This window comes from Paramormyrops kingsleyae, chromosome 21 (genome assembly GCF_048594095.1).
Source record: "Paramormyrops kingsleyae isolate MSU_618 chromosome 21, PKINGS_0.4, whole genome shotgun sequence".
Lineage (NCBI taxonomy): Eukaryota > Metazoa > Chordata > Actinopteri > Osteoglossiformes > Mormyridae > Paramormyrops > Paramormyrops kingsleyae.
Genome location: NC_132817.1, coordinates 17785631 through 17800489, shown reverse-complemented (window position 1 = coordinate 17800489; position 14859 = coordinate 17785631). Strand labels below are relative to the sequence as shown.

General features: G+C 42.2%; 1 protein-coding gene across 4 annotated transcripts in view; it reads left to right on the top strand.

Moving 5' to 3' along the window:
* The first annotated feature begins 400 nt into the window (after window positions 1-400).
* Window positions 401-14859, top strand: part of LOC111853568 (F-box-like/WD repeat-containing protein TBL1XR1) — a 60425-nt gene continuing 45966 nt past the window's right edge. For 3 of the 4 annotated variants that reach the window (XM_023830586.2, XM_023830590.2, XM_023830589.2), the window contains exon 1: window positions 10710-11053. The gene's annotated coding sequence lies outside the window, so the exon portion shown is untranslated. Of the gene's footprint in view, window positions 420-10709; window positions 11054-14859 lie in introns of those variants that run through there. The other variant, XM_023830587.2, reaches the window with a different exon arrangement.

Genomic DNA, 14859 nt, shown 5'->3' with positions numbered 1-14859 from the left:
TAAAATTAATGTACAATGTGCTATCGATTGCATATAAGGAATGTAGAGCATTTTATTGTGTTGGTGTACATTTAAATTTTAATTCTCGCTACCAGCAACAATTAACGAATAACAAATTGTTACAACCTGGAAATAAACATTTTAATTAAGTCTGTAAGAATCGTTAAGCCCATTTTAATCCGTATTTGTAGAATGTGCAATGCAGTAGCTGGCATGGTCTGTAGGAGGCGCCACAGTTTTCTCAAGAGACAATGACTTGGAGTGCTATTCTTCTGTGCACTGAATAACTCCTCCTCCTAGATCCAGCTAACTGATCAACTAACCCACCCATCCTTCTCAGCACAGATATCCTCAGAAACACTGCCATGAGGTCAATTAATCACTTTGCAAAATGGAAACCACAGCACCACAGACCGGAGGTAGAGTGCTGAATAATTTATGAATGAGTGGATTTGCAACTTTTGCATTCTGAGTGCGGCAAGAAGGCAGCTGTAATTCGGTCAGGAAAACTTTCCTGCTGCACGTGGTGTTTTTATTTATCAGGAGAAACACCGTATTTTCTCTGTGAAGTATCGTTATTGCCGCAGTGAATGGAGGTTGAAATAAAAAGTACCTGAGATCTTCTAGTGATCTCATTTCTAGATATATGGAGTGTAGACCCTGCAGAGGTCTTTTTTTAGTCCAGTTGTGGTCGCTGCGAGATCTTACACGGACATTTCTCTTGATAAAGACCAAATAAATGCAAGTCAAAGATGTTACTCTCATGTTTATTTTGTAGTAATCTGGTTTTCATTGAGGAGAAAGAAAACCAGGACTGAAGTACATTTTTTGGCTTTCCTCGTGAATGAGTAATGGATCACACTGCCTGAAAAATGTTTGGGACTTTTGCATTGATTAGAACCGAGGTTCGTAATTTATTTATTTATTTTATTTTGGTGGTTCAGTTTTTGTGTGAGGAGGGGATTGAAAAGGCATTGAAGATTTTAGACCAGCTGTGAGCTAAAATCCATTTCCGGCCGGGCTCATTTTTGCACACGGATGTACGTTGCCATTTACGATATGTGATGTGGTCAACCCACTTTTGACATCTGACGATTAAGTTTACGCGCGTCTATTTTTGTGTTTGCGTGCGTCTGCACGCCCTGGGGCATGTGTGAAGTGGGGCTAGGGTCTGGCGTGGGCGCACGCTGCTGTTTCTCCCCCATCTCCTCGTCTGTCTGTGTGCTAGCACCCCCCCCCCCACCCCCACCCGCCCCAGTTTGCTGTGATAATGCTCCGCGTGGCAGCCGACAATGTACCCCTCCCCCTTTACAGCCCTACTTCTCACTTCCGCAGCCGGTACGCAGCCGACCTCACGACCCCGTCCCTTGCAGATGGCAGGGGTTGAATAAAAGACCCCTCCCCCCCCGCAATGCTACCCTCCCATCCTCTGATTCAGACTGCTTGCCAGAGGAAATGCATAAATTTTTACTCTGGTCACATGACCAATGAAGGTACATGGAATTTAACAAAGGGACAAGCACAGTGTTACATGGAGAAATGGTGGGTTTGGCTTATGGGCCGGGATACAGCCTTCAGTGTGTCTTTAGTGGTATTTGGAGTCCATTTGCTAGTTCACTCTCCATTGCGAAAGCTGTTGTGGAAATGAATGATGTGCTTAATCCCGTCAAAATGATCCACCAGATCTTTCTTCTATCCCAGCCTCTTCTTCCCATTCATCCCGCGCATGGTTAGCCCACTTTGTGCCCTACGACACCTGGTCCACGCGGAGGGTTTCAGAATATGTCATCATCCCCCCCCCCGGCATACAGCCAGCCCCTGAGAGGGGCCCCCGCAGGTGGGACTGATGGCTTGCAGGAGACATATGCCCTAACAGTCGACTGTTTTTGTGGCGAGCGAGTAGGGTCACCAGCGCGTCCTCCGCCAGCCAGGCGTCCTTTTCACGCACTGACCTCGTTCACACGCAGGCATCACCAAGCCAGCATGCCGAGTGTGGTGGCATAGTGCATGCAAGGCTCTGAAGCGGACCCAGTGCATTCACAGCAAGCTGTGTCTCTTTAAAACTAAGGCACCATTTTAAAAAAGAATAACAGAAACGCAGATGGTGGCGTCTATATTTAGGTTTCTGGAGTACATCAGGCCCCTGCAGTCGGACAGAGTGCTATTTTTTTTAACGATTCGGGCACAGTTTCGGGCAGCCTTCTGAGGGGCCATGCAATGGGTCCCTAGCGGGGATGGAGGGAAGAGTCTCCAGTCTGAAGGATGCCGGTTTATCAGTGGTTGCAGAGCTCTGCCCAGTCCCAGTCCAAATTGCCTGCTGTCTGTAGGAGCTAGTGGGGCAGGTATGGGGTCATTAGCTTCTGATAATGAGGCATGGCCAGTTAGGCTCTCACCTGGGCTCTGTTTGCTGTTGACCTGGTTCAATTCACCCTTGCAGGTGTCTGCTTATGCATGCTGGATTTAATAAAAAAATAAATGCAAACGACCCTGCCGTTGCACGCTTTTATTGCATAATGCTATATGCATACTTAACAGATAGATATACCAATGTAGCTCGGGCTCTACGTGTCTCTTCTAGGCCTTAGAATACAGATGGGCCTGTGATAAAGTTATCCAAGGTCATTTAATGATGCATAGAGTCTATTCACGCCTCTGGAATCATATTTCTATATATGGTATCTTAACCATTGCCTCATATGCAACAAACTCCTTATTCATCTGTTTTCTACATATGAACAAGCTTTTCCATAGTTGAACCTGGCATCCACCTGATGGATATTCCAAAAGCATTTGATGGATAAAAAAATCCATTGAATCCAAAAAAAAAACAAAAAATACCATCAACAATCAACTGATCCACACAGGATCAGACTTTACCTGCTAAAGATGTTTTTGCTGCATCAACTGAGCACTGACTGCCTGTCGTACCATGACGCATGGACCAGTGTTAGATAATGACAGCATTCAGGTGAGCGAGTCATACTGACTTTGCCCGTTCTCCTGTCTGGGCTGCAGACATGAAGTTCCTGTCTAAACACCGAGCATTTATAAGCTTTCAAAAGGACTTTGTGGACCATAAATGCAGGTTAAGTAGTGAAAGGAAACCTCTGTGAAACAAGCTCTGGTGAATTTGTGGAACAAATAATAGTTTCCCTACTTAAGGGTCAGATGTGTGCTGCGTTCATGAAGGTACATAAATCCTAAGCGCCACAAAGTGTAAATATATAAATAAACGTAACTGAGCCCAAGATAGACCAGAAACACTGTCCATCACTCTGACTGGGACAAGTGATCAGATGGATGGATGGACGGACGGATGGAGTATTGGTTTGGATGAGTAGCACATGGAGATTGACTGTAACAGAACACAACTGTCATGGAAATGAGATTTCAGCTCCTATGCTTTCACTTTCCCATGCTTTTCTCCAACAGAAATGTTGACATTTCTTGGACTTGCTTGTACCTGACCGGCTGCACAAGCTGCTTTATCCCTGTCATCAATGGCGAGAAATATGGATTATTTATCTGTACACTGTAGCCTCATACCTCTTGAGTCCTGGCCTAAACCCCATCCCCCATCACTCTGTATGCCGAGCTTGAACGTTTTCTCCATATCTGTGTGGGTTTCCTCCCACGTACCAAAAACATACAGTTAGCTGAACTGGAGTCACTATTTTGTCCATTGTCTTTGAGTGGAACTTTTCAATGGACTGGTATCCTGTCCAAAATGCCTCCTACCATGAGCCCAATATTTTACATAAACAGCATGGAAGATGGAAGGATGGATGTATACGCGCCTTTAAAGTAGCTACCATTTTGGGTGTATCTTTTGGTTTCAAAAGGTCAGGTGGGGTGCTGTGGTTTATTGACCTTTTGTTTGAGTTGTATAAACTTCAACAGCCAATTACACTTACTGTCTTTTCTGCGGAATATTATTGTTTTTCTGATGCACGCCAGAAATATCTACGCTCTACTTCTATCGATAGCAATTGTGTGACCAGTTGTGGGGGGGGAAGACTTTGTAGAGAATACAGTGTGTATCTGCCCATCGTCTTCAATTTACGCTCAGATCTGAAAACGTAGTGCTTAATATGTTTTGCGCAGTTGTTTATGTGCTGATATTTTTCTCTGCACGTTATTGCCTTGCAGCCCTCATCGTGTTCGTTTATTTTTTTATTCTTTTGGAAACATGAGTGCTCCTCTCTTAGGAGACTGTGGGTAACTTGAAAGTAGCAGTGTAATATACAAACCAATGATGATGTCAGCTTGTTATTGACGTTCCAAGTCTGAATGACTGAGCAAGGGATAGGGGGTGGGGTGGAATCAATCTATTGCAGGCAGTGCCCAGCCAGGCAAAAATGAGCTTACACGCCATTGTGGGGGATGGGTGGGATCCTGCAGTGACTAGTATCTGCAGATGTAATCTTTTTTAAAGGCTGCGCTGCTCTACAATATTTTATAATATGTTTCCCCAGCCTTTTTGGTGAGCGTAACACAATTACAGCAGCTACAGAGCAAAGGCTGCCATTCCTGACAGAAGTGGAACTTAAATGGTTATATAATTGGGGTGTGGGATGATGGCAAATTTCAGCCACTTAGAGGCCTCGAGATTATCAACGCGATAAATCAAGACGGATTTTTTGGCAACATGGGGGAGGGGGGTATTAAAAGAAGAATTATATTCCACATTACGTAGCACGCCTTACAGGAAATGCCTTCTGTTAGCTGCCAAGACCACAGCCTGACTCAGACAGAATAACAGGCAGCTGGGGCTGGGGGTGAGGAGTGAGGGTGGGGGTGGGAGGTTCTTCCTCGAAGCACACTGGTGGTAGTCATTAAAGTCAGCACATTATAGAAGGTTCCGGGGCCAGAGACGCCTAGTCAGAGCTACAGCCCTTCCCCCATGCCCCAGACATACCAATCATGGCAACAAATTCTGTTTATCTCCTCATTGACCGATTTTAATGAAATGATGATGATATAGATGGGGGGGGGGGGGGCATAATGTCCCAGGAAATGCTCTTCTTCTCCTGCTCCATCTGAGCAGCTCACACCACCTCCTGCTTTTACACCCTGAGTGTGGCAGCATTTCACTGCTCCTCCAAATGGTATTTTTAGCCTGCTTACACAATGTGCATAGACAAGCTGACAACATATTACACTCACCTAAAGGATTATTAGGAACACCTGTTCAATTTCTCATTAATGCAATTATCTAATCAACCAATCACATGGCAGTTGCTTCAATGCATTTAGGGGTGTGGTCCTGGTCAAGACAATCTCCTGAACTCCAAACTGAATGTCAGAATGGGAATTTTGAGCGTGGCATGGTTGTTGGTGGCAGACGGGCCGGTCTGAGTATTTCACAATCTGCTCAGTTACTAGGATTTTCACACACAACCATTTCTAGGGTTTACAAAGAATGGTGTGCAAAGGGAAAAACATCCAGTATGCGGCAGTCCTGTGGGCGAAAATGCCTTGTTGATGCTAGTGGTCAGAGGAGAATGGGCCGACTGATTCAAGCTGATAGAAGAGCAACTTTGACTGAAATAACCACTCGTTACAACCGAGGTATGCAGCAAAGCATTTGTGAAGCCACAACACGCACAACCTTGAGGCGGATGGGCTACAACAGCAGAAGACCCCACCGGGTACCACTCATCTCCACTACAAATAGGAAAAAGAGGCTACAATTTGCACGAGCTCACCAAAATTGGACAGTTGAAGACTGGAAAAATGTTGCCTGGTCTGATGAGTCTCGATTTCTGTTGTGACATTCAAATGGTAGAGTCAGAATTTGGCGTAAACAGAATGAGAACATGGATCCATCATGCCTTGTTACCACTGTGCAGGCTGGTGGTGGTGGTGTAATGGTGTGGGGGATGTTTTCTTGGCACACTTTAGGCCCCTTAGTGCCAATTGGGCATCGTTTAAATGCCACGGCCTACCTGAGCATTGTTTCTGACCATGTCCATCCCTTTATGACCACCATGTCCATCCTCTGATGGCTACTTCCAGCAGGATAATGCACCATGTCACAAAGCTCGAATCATTTCAAATTGGTTTCTTGAACATGACAATGAGTTCACTGTATTAAAATGGCCCCCACAGTCACCAGATCTCAACCCAATAGAGCATCTTTGGGATGTGGTGGAACGGGAGCTTCGTGCCCTGGATGTGCATCCCACAAATCTCCATCAACTGCAAGATGCTATCCTATCAATATGGGCCAACATTTCTAAAGAATGCTTTCAGCACCTTGTTGAATCAATGCCACGTAGAATTAAGGCAGTTCTGAAGGCGAAAGGGGGTCAAACACCGTATTAGTATGGTGTTCCTAATAATCCTTTAGGTGAGTGTATGTACACGCACATGTATTACTGTGCTTTTCCCATTTTTCCATTCTGTGCTGTATTTGAAGAATTAAAAAGAAAAAAAGCTTGTTAATTGTTAGCCACCAGGTGAAACTTCATCTTGGAAAGACAGGAATGAAGGATATGTGCTCCTTACAGTCACTGTGACAATGACGTGTAAAAGAACAAGTATAACAAGGTATAAGTCACGCTCATTCTTATGCTGCATTAGTGCTGTTCTCCAGTGTGACACATATGCAGTGTGAGGCATTGCTTCCTCAGCCGCTACTCAGGAACTGTTTACTTATATACAGAATATACTTCCCTGTTCATTATTTGTATTGCTAAATAAAAATCAATTGAAAGAAAAAGGTGAAAAAAATTCACTGGTGTCCCCCAAGGTAGAGGACCTGAAGCCAGTGATATATTACTAATCCCGATTAAATGGTTTGGTTTGAGAGTGTTGTAAATATAGGAGAAAATCAGAATTTCCATAAATCTGGAAGGTTAAATCTTTGTGCCTAAGAGTGGAATAAAGTTGTTTTTCCATCCCCCCCCCCCCCGAAACCTACTGCATAAGCTTATAGATGCCTGACATTTGAACAAAGAACTGCAATCTGTCTGGATGATGCTCCTGCTTATTGTACAACATTGGTAACTCTTAGAAAGCGACTGAGAGGGGTGGGGGGGGGGGGGATGGAAGGCGGGGGCACAAGGTAATACTAAGAGTCAGCCTACATATAGCTGGGTCCTGGGCATCATGTTTCAGTTCGCGTTTAAAGGAATGACTGAGGTGACGGTGACAAGCTGTCCTTTATTGACGTACACAGAGGATGTGTCACCCAGCCGTGTGAAAAGACTATCACGGAACGGACTTTTCTGGGCTAGTGAGTGATGACCACCAGAGCACAAGTGCATTTTGACTTGGGTTCCGCCTCAGGTCCTTTTACCGTAACAACAGGCCCTTTCACATCTAAGTTCCGGAACCTGGGCTGTCAACCTGGCACTTCTGTATCTCTTGGCCACTTTCGCGTGTTGTTTTCACACCACACAACAGGAAATGGGACCTTTACGGTAAATAAGCATGGGAGACACAGAAAGCTTGTAGGTTAAACTTCACGCATAATTTCATACGAAGCTACACTGCCTTGCAGAAGCAATGGAGGATAAATAAGTCGTTTTGTTAGTTACTGGGGGGATGGACTGAGATCAAAATGGGACACAGCCTTGTATTTATATTTTACTTAAGCGACCCACGAAATGTTAAGCATTTCCTAAATTCTTAATCTGGCCAGAAGATCGATTTTTCATTTTCCACAAAATTTTTTTTTTAAAAATGATGTAACAATATCATGCTAATAAGCGCTGGCAAGTTTTACTGCCAGCCCCAGTAATATTAGAGAAAAATGTACAGGTTAGCAATCAAATTTTCTGATGCAGAAATATGAAGACAAAAGTGAAATAGATGCATATTAAATGTAATTGGAGTACAAAAATAATTCCATCTGCTCAACTTTTGCAGTTGCAGTTACTTGCAAGTTAGCGCTGGTGCTTGGGGTCAACCAATCAGCAAGCTATCACTGTAAGCGTCTCCCCAGTGATTCATGTTCGAACAAAAAGTACCTGGTCTGGAGTAGGAACTAAAACTGGGTTCTGGGACTGCCTCCAAGGAACCACAATCAGGCTGAGTTCCTGTGACATGAACATGACAAAAGTCCTTGGTTCCAGAAAAAGGTTCTGGCTCCAGAAAAAAGTTCCAGCAGTGTTGAAGCGCCTTTTAAGCTTCTGTGAGGTTCTTTTGGAAATGTTTTTCCAATGAAAGCGACTTGTGTGAGTCTTTGGAGGGAGATCACATATGTAAGACACACACAATGGGGAACTGTTTCATAACCATACCAACCAAAGATTTGTGTCAACATTTACATGGTGGTAACCTTTACATTGAAGCCATATAACAAAAGAAGTCATGTAACAAAAGAACCTTAAAGGTCTTTTTACAATATACTGAAATTATACCAAGAGCAAATGGTCTGTGTCACAGAAACTTAGCTGTCTTATACAGTAAAAGTAACCCAGAGAAAAATGCATTTGTATCATTCTGGTTCAACATAGTAATACACTACTGCTGGATGTAAATAACCCCATATATTTCATGAGGACACATCTTTCAGTTGTTATGGTCATGATTTAGACCAGGGGTGGGTAATATTATCCACAAAAGGCAGGTGTGTATGCAGGTTTTTGGGATAACCTTTAGGTCAGCTGTTCAAACCCAGGTGTGAGGACTCCTCAGCCAATCAGCCGATCTCTAATTAGTGATCCAATTAGGGAGTTAGACTGAAAACCCGCATAGACAGCAGCCCTTTCTGGATACGATTGGCCACACCTGGTTTAGGCCCTGCTGCACCAGTTTAATCCCTTCTGATGTCAACTATAGAGGCACATCTGTATCCTCTGGGGTGTCAGTGATTTAGGCCTCATAAATACACAGCCATTTGGTCCCCACAATGTAATTATACCTGGACCACACACACACACACACACACACACACATGTGTTGGCATGCCTATCTAAATGGGGACTTTCCATTCATTTCTATGGGGAAAATCCAAATCCCAGTCACGGCGCCCTTAACCCCTACCCACCTTAACCTTAACCATAAGTAACCAAACAAAATACGAGACACTTGCCATTTTTACTTTTGTGATTACATCCGCAGATCTTTCGGGGGACCTGAAAAATGGTCCCCACAACGTCAAAATAACAGGTTTTTGTTATAATGTGGGGGACATTTGGTCCCCACAAAGTAATATAACCCTAATCCACACACACACAGACACGGACATGTTGACAGGGAGTATTTCCTGCCCCCCGCTTCTGCTTCTGCTAGTCAAGCTGGCACAATAAATGCAGATTTCTGCTGACCTGCTGGCTCTTTCCAAACAGCTCCATGCTGCAGAAGAGGCTCAAAGGAAGACTTTTTTTCCCTCTCCGTAAAAATAGACAGAAACCTGTTTTTTTTTTTGTTTTGTTTTAAGGTGTGCATACAGAAAAGTCTTACCTAAAAAGAACTGTCAGTGCCAATGTGGATATGGGAGTGGACCTTTACTGGGGCGTCCTTTCTGTCCCTTTTCTGCTCCCTCCTGACTTCTGAGAAGCCACATAGCAGTTGCTCCTGCTGCTCTGCCCGTTTTGTCTTCAAAGACGCCGTCACCCCACATCACCCTGTGCTTATAAAGATGCTCCCTTCCCCACAGAGTCTCAGGATTCCTGTTCCCATCGCTTCCTCGCTTCTCCTTTTTTTTTTTTTTTTTCTTGTAGAAGACACTATGATATCTATTTGTATCCCAGGTGTGGAGGTTTATGGGCTTTCATATGCCTGTGTCTCCAGAATCTTCCATTTGGCCAAACACATTACTTGCTCTTTCAACACAAGAAATCACAACAACTATTTCTGACAAGGGTTACAGCAATAGTATCAACACTTGAAAGTCATTTTCTTCTTCTGTATTACAGAACTAATACATTTCTACATGAAAGCAATTTTTATGCCAAAGACAATTTAGCCATGTTGGCAATAATGAAGCCCCCAAGTAGCTTGTGACAGCATGAGTCACTGTTTTAATTGTTTAGCCTTACATGCAGTTCCATACGTAAGGCTTATGGGACAATTTGGTAATTAGCTTCTCATTTGATCCCTAGAAACCATGTCAGGGTATATAGCGATTTTTGAAACATTGTGCCTTGAGTGTTGAATATCTCCAAATAGGTAGGCATCCAATAACAGAAAATGTAACACAAAAAATAGTACAGATATATTTTATTATATTTTAAAGGAAGTGAAACGTTTCGGTGATCATTGGAAAATGTTTGCAGCATTCACCTAATAACTGGTTATCCTGGTCAGGGTAACTGCGGGGATTTATACATTTGAACACAATAGTCCCTAGATTTTTGACTCATCACCTTGAAATAACAATGCAGATGTATTCATAGAATTGTATGTGTATTATATGTGCATTGGGTATGTGTAGAATATGGAAGCACAATAACTACAACAGCAAAACAGACAAATTACTATAAATAAATTAATGAAAATCCTCAATTTAAACAAACAACCCTTCCCCCCCCCAAAAAAAAAAAAATCCACTACGACCTCCTGAAATGTCGCATTTGCTGTGAGACATGTCGACGTGCCTGCATGTTTTTCTGCCTATATGCAGAAGTGCAGTTGTTAAGATAAATACGCGGTTTGACCAATAATGAGAGCAATAGACTGGTTAACGCGTGCGCCCGTACGGTGAGCGCGAGCGCGGCGCGCAGACACGCGGCTTCCCAGCCTGCTCGCCTGCCCATTTCCGCCTGGAGAGTCACCCCTTCTGTGTTTGAGTGTCTGAAGCCGTTGGCTGCTCCTGAACCGTTTGGCTCTTTCTCTACTTGCTAACAGCCTTACAATGTTCCTCAATTTCTCCTCTATATCTATTTTGTAGCTCTTTTTTTAATTATTATTAATTTTTTGAAAAAGCTACGAATTATCTCTGAACGACGCCGCGCTTATCTGGGAATTTAACTACCGGTCCAGCGCCATCAACTGGGGTTCATAACGCGTTATTTGCTTTCATGTTAAAAAAATAGTTGAGGAGGAAATTCCACACAAGCGACAGCGAAGAAGACACCCCTGGTGTGATCGGGATTTTAAAGTAAGGGCTCTGCGTTTTGTATTTAATATTTTTTTTCCCTCGTGAGGTGGGGGGTGGGGGATTAAAAGGACACGCATTACAGTGTATTAAAGGTGTGTTTACTGCGTGATTAGAGTGAGCGTACCTTGCTGTTGACAGGGATGTGAGGAGAATAACGTTACTGTATAAGTGACTGGGGTGGGGGATGGGCCGCCTGTGTGTGTGTGTGTGTGTGCGTGTGTGTGTGCGTGTGTGCGCGTGTGTGTGTGTGTGTGTGTGTATATGTATATGTATGCGTGCTTCTGTGTTTTCTCTCTGCAGTAATCTCGACTTGATCATAACATTTAATGTAGTTGACCAGCCATCTAATTGCTCCCTTCGCAAACTAATGTGCTTTATATAAGGCATGGGTTATGTTGTATAACCTACATTAACACCAGTAGGGGAAGCAGAAGAAGCAGCAGCATCATCAACACCAACAACAACAATAACAAAAGTGGCCAGTTAGCTGGTAAACCAGCATGTGTGATGTTGTGGCATAATTTAGCCTAATAGGGCATGGGGCAGTGCGTTCATGGAGACAGCCTTCACTGGATGACTGGGTCATGTTGTAAGATGAGATGGAAGCCCTCCATTCCTTTGGAGTAGCTTGGAAGTCCACTTCACATGCTTTCCCTCCAATTTTGGTGGGATCTGGGGGGCTGATGTTACAGAAACGTATGACTGTGGCATACAACAGCAATATGCCGGTGCCCCAGCTCAGAGCGTGGGGGAGGGGATGCCAGACTCAAAGCCAAGGTATTTTACACTCATTGACAGTGACATTGGGACAGCATTCCTGATTGTCATGTTTTTCTTGAAATGAATTTGAGCAATTTATGCAGCTTGAATAGGTCTTTCAGTTGTGTTAAATAGAAATTTCTGTACATTCATGCTACTTCACATAACTCAGCTTGAAATTCTTGTAATGCCTAAAGAAATTCAAAACTTACAGTGCTCTCCATTGTTCATTCTTTAGTGAAGTATTAGTGTGTCCCTCCCCCATAATTGTTCTGTTAAAGGCACAAGTATTACTAATAACATACATTTGATTAATTGTTTTCCAGTAGTACAAGGGATGCTAATGTTTGCCTTTGAGACTTAGGAGCAAATTTCCAAAATAGAACTGATGTTTCATTACCTGCAGAGTCACAACAACAACCATTATTGTTATTACATTTTGTACATTAAATTTGGTGCAATGTTGGTTAAGGTCATGCAATTTTAACCAATTTTGTTGTGTTTTGGTATAAGGCAAGTGTAAGATTCGCCCACATTTTTGTATATGAGCTTTTATTTTAGCTTTAAGAGTGCTGTGTTTTATTTAAATGGCCTTTTAATTGCTTGGTGATATAATTGAACTGGCTCGTTTGCTAACGTGATTGTCTTCAGTATGCCCCAGGTAGAGAAAGGTATCTTGATTCTGAATTATTGATCTCTGCCTTCTACACTTTCTCCAATTACAGCAGGCACAGTTATGTAATTCTGCTGCTAGACGGTGTATGCGAGAGTGGGGGAGGGGGAGGCAAAGTGAGAGCTGTGACTGTTTGTGCTATATCGGGAGGGGTTTTACAGGCATTCATTTGGTTGTTTCAATACTTATTTTTAGGCTGCTGCACCCCTTGTTTGGCACCGTGTGGGTATAGTCTCCATATCTGCTTTCTAGACGTTATAAAGGTACAAAGGGTCATAAAATATTTACCTCCCCGGTGTCGTCACATGCCACGCAGTGAACCAAGCAAATTGACACCAAAGGTGGATGTACGTATTGCATTAGCTTGTCGGATATCTAGGGTGAGCCTAATAATGCCCTTTGTCAGATTGTAACACACTGAAAACATTAGGAAACCAGGCATTCTTTAATTGTAAATTTGTGCTTGAAAAACCCAAAACATTTTATTGAGAATACTAAGGAACTCTTTTGGATTTATTTTGGAAAAGATCATTTGGTGTCTGCATAAATATCTAAACAGTGATTCCTGATTCACTGCTTGTCCTTTGCAGATTCATTGTTGAATCTGTATGTTAATGATTGGAATAAAATGTATTGTTTACCAAATGCTCTCAATGAAAATTTTAATTCTTGTCACTCTTGTCATTCTTTTACATTATATATCAGACAGTTGAAATACCATTTTGTAAAATATCAGTCCAATTTATCAGTGGTAAAACCTGAACGATGTTGAGACATATTTCATCAGGATAAACAAGCTGTCTTTCCAAGGTGTTGAGAGACTCTGGGTTCTCCCATTAGGGTTGACCCCATGAAACATTGCATGCTCGTTGCGTAATGCAGATGTGTTGAATGCTGGTTCTGCCTTGATCTTCCTTTCTGTTAGTCAGGTGTCCTTGGCAGACACACTAATACAATGTATTTTTCAATGGATTTTGGAAATGGTAATATGGGGACGTGTTGAGTAAGAGCCAAGCACTTTTGGGTGCCTCGCGTCTTAAAGGGACTTATTCAGTTTTCCCCTGAAATGCAGAAACCACATGTACCATGCTTTCTGAACCAGAAGCTTGTGTCCAGATGTTTTTCTTTTCTTTTTAGAAAGTGATGTACACAAAGATCTGATGCTAAGCAATATTATTATACTTAATAAAAAATGTATTTGATTAAGAAGCAAAATTAATTGTCACTTTCATCACATTTACTCATTTCATGCACTGAAGGGGAAATTGTTTATTTGCATTTTTCTTTAAATATCAAGAACCTTATTATGTCAAAAAAGTAAAAATAACTTCTCGTGGAGAATATTTGAATAATGTTAGCCATCAGTGTTAAAGTAGGTCAGTTGCAGGAAATTTCTGAAAATGTGAGGTGGAAGTATCACACTGGACCAAAGATATATGAAGAGTAGGAAGAATGTGTTTGACTCTGACTGGCCAGTCATGTGTGAGGTTTTCCATTGATGCTTTAGACAAATGCAAAATTCAATTTGCATTTGTTATTTGTGACTTATTATCCATTATCTCATAATTAGCAAGGGTCTAGTCCTCTCATATGCCTCTGTACGATAGTTGCATGTGCAACTGCATGCATTACCGAAGAGTGATAATTTTATGTACCTTGACTGGCTGATGAATTTAAAGTGATTTTAACGTAAAGTGATTGTACACAAGGGGCCGTCAAATCCACTGATATTGAAGGGAACCTTATGCAGGCTCCAGTACATTTGGTTAAATGTACTGATTATTGGGATTATTGTTGGGCACAGAGTATTAGCATTGTCAAACTGACCATTTTAAACAAGGGTGAGTAAGATCCACTTATCTGTGGTTAAATCTGCTTGCTAGTGTAGTTTGAGCATTAGGTATCTACATGCGGAGGAAAAAGATTTTGTGGATTTTGCTCATTTAAGTTTTTCTTTGTGTGTACATACTACACTTTTACACATTTAAAATGTTCCTATACCTTGATGTATTAAAAAATGTGTTCTTTATCTCTGTGTACCTTTTGGCACCAGAAATCAACACATTATTTAAAACTTTGCAGCTTTGATACATAGTAGCTTTGATACTCAGTGTAAGTTGTTTTTAGCTAACAGCACAAGTGGTGTTTCATGACAAAGAAGATCCAGGCTATGTTGTGTTTTTGTTTATGGAATTGCCCATTAATAGTCTATTTAAAAAATACTTACCTTAAAAACTAAGTCTGGGCTGTATTATAACAGTGAAGCTGCACTTTTTTGTATCTTAGCAGAACAGACTGCAAATTACTGAAGTTACTGACCATAGGCCAGTTTTTGGTATTTTGAGAAACTAGTTTTGCACACTTACTGAAATAC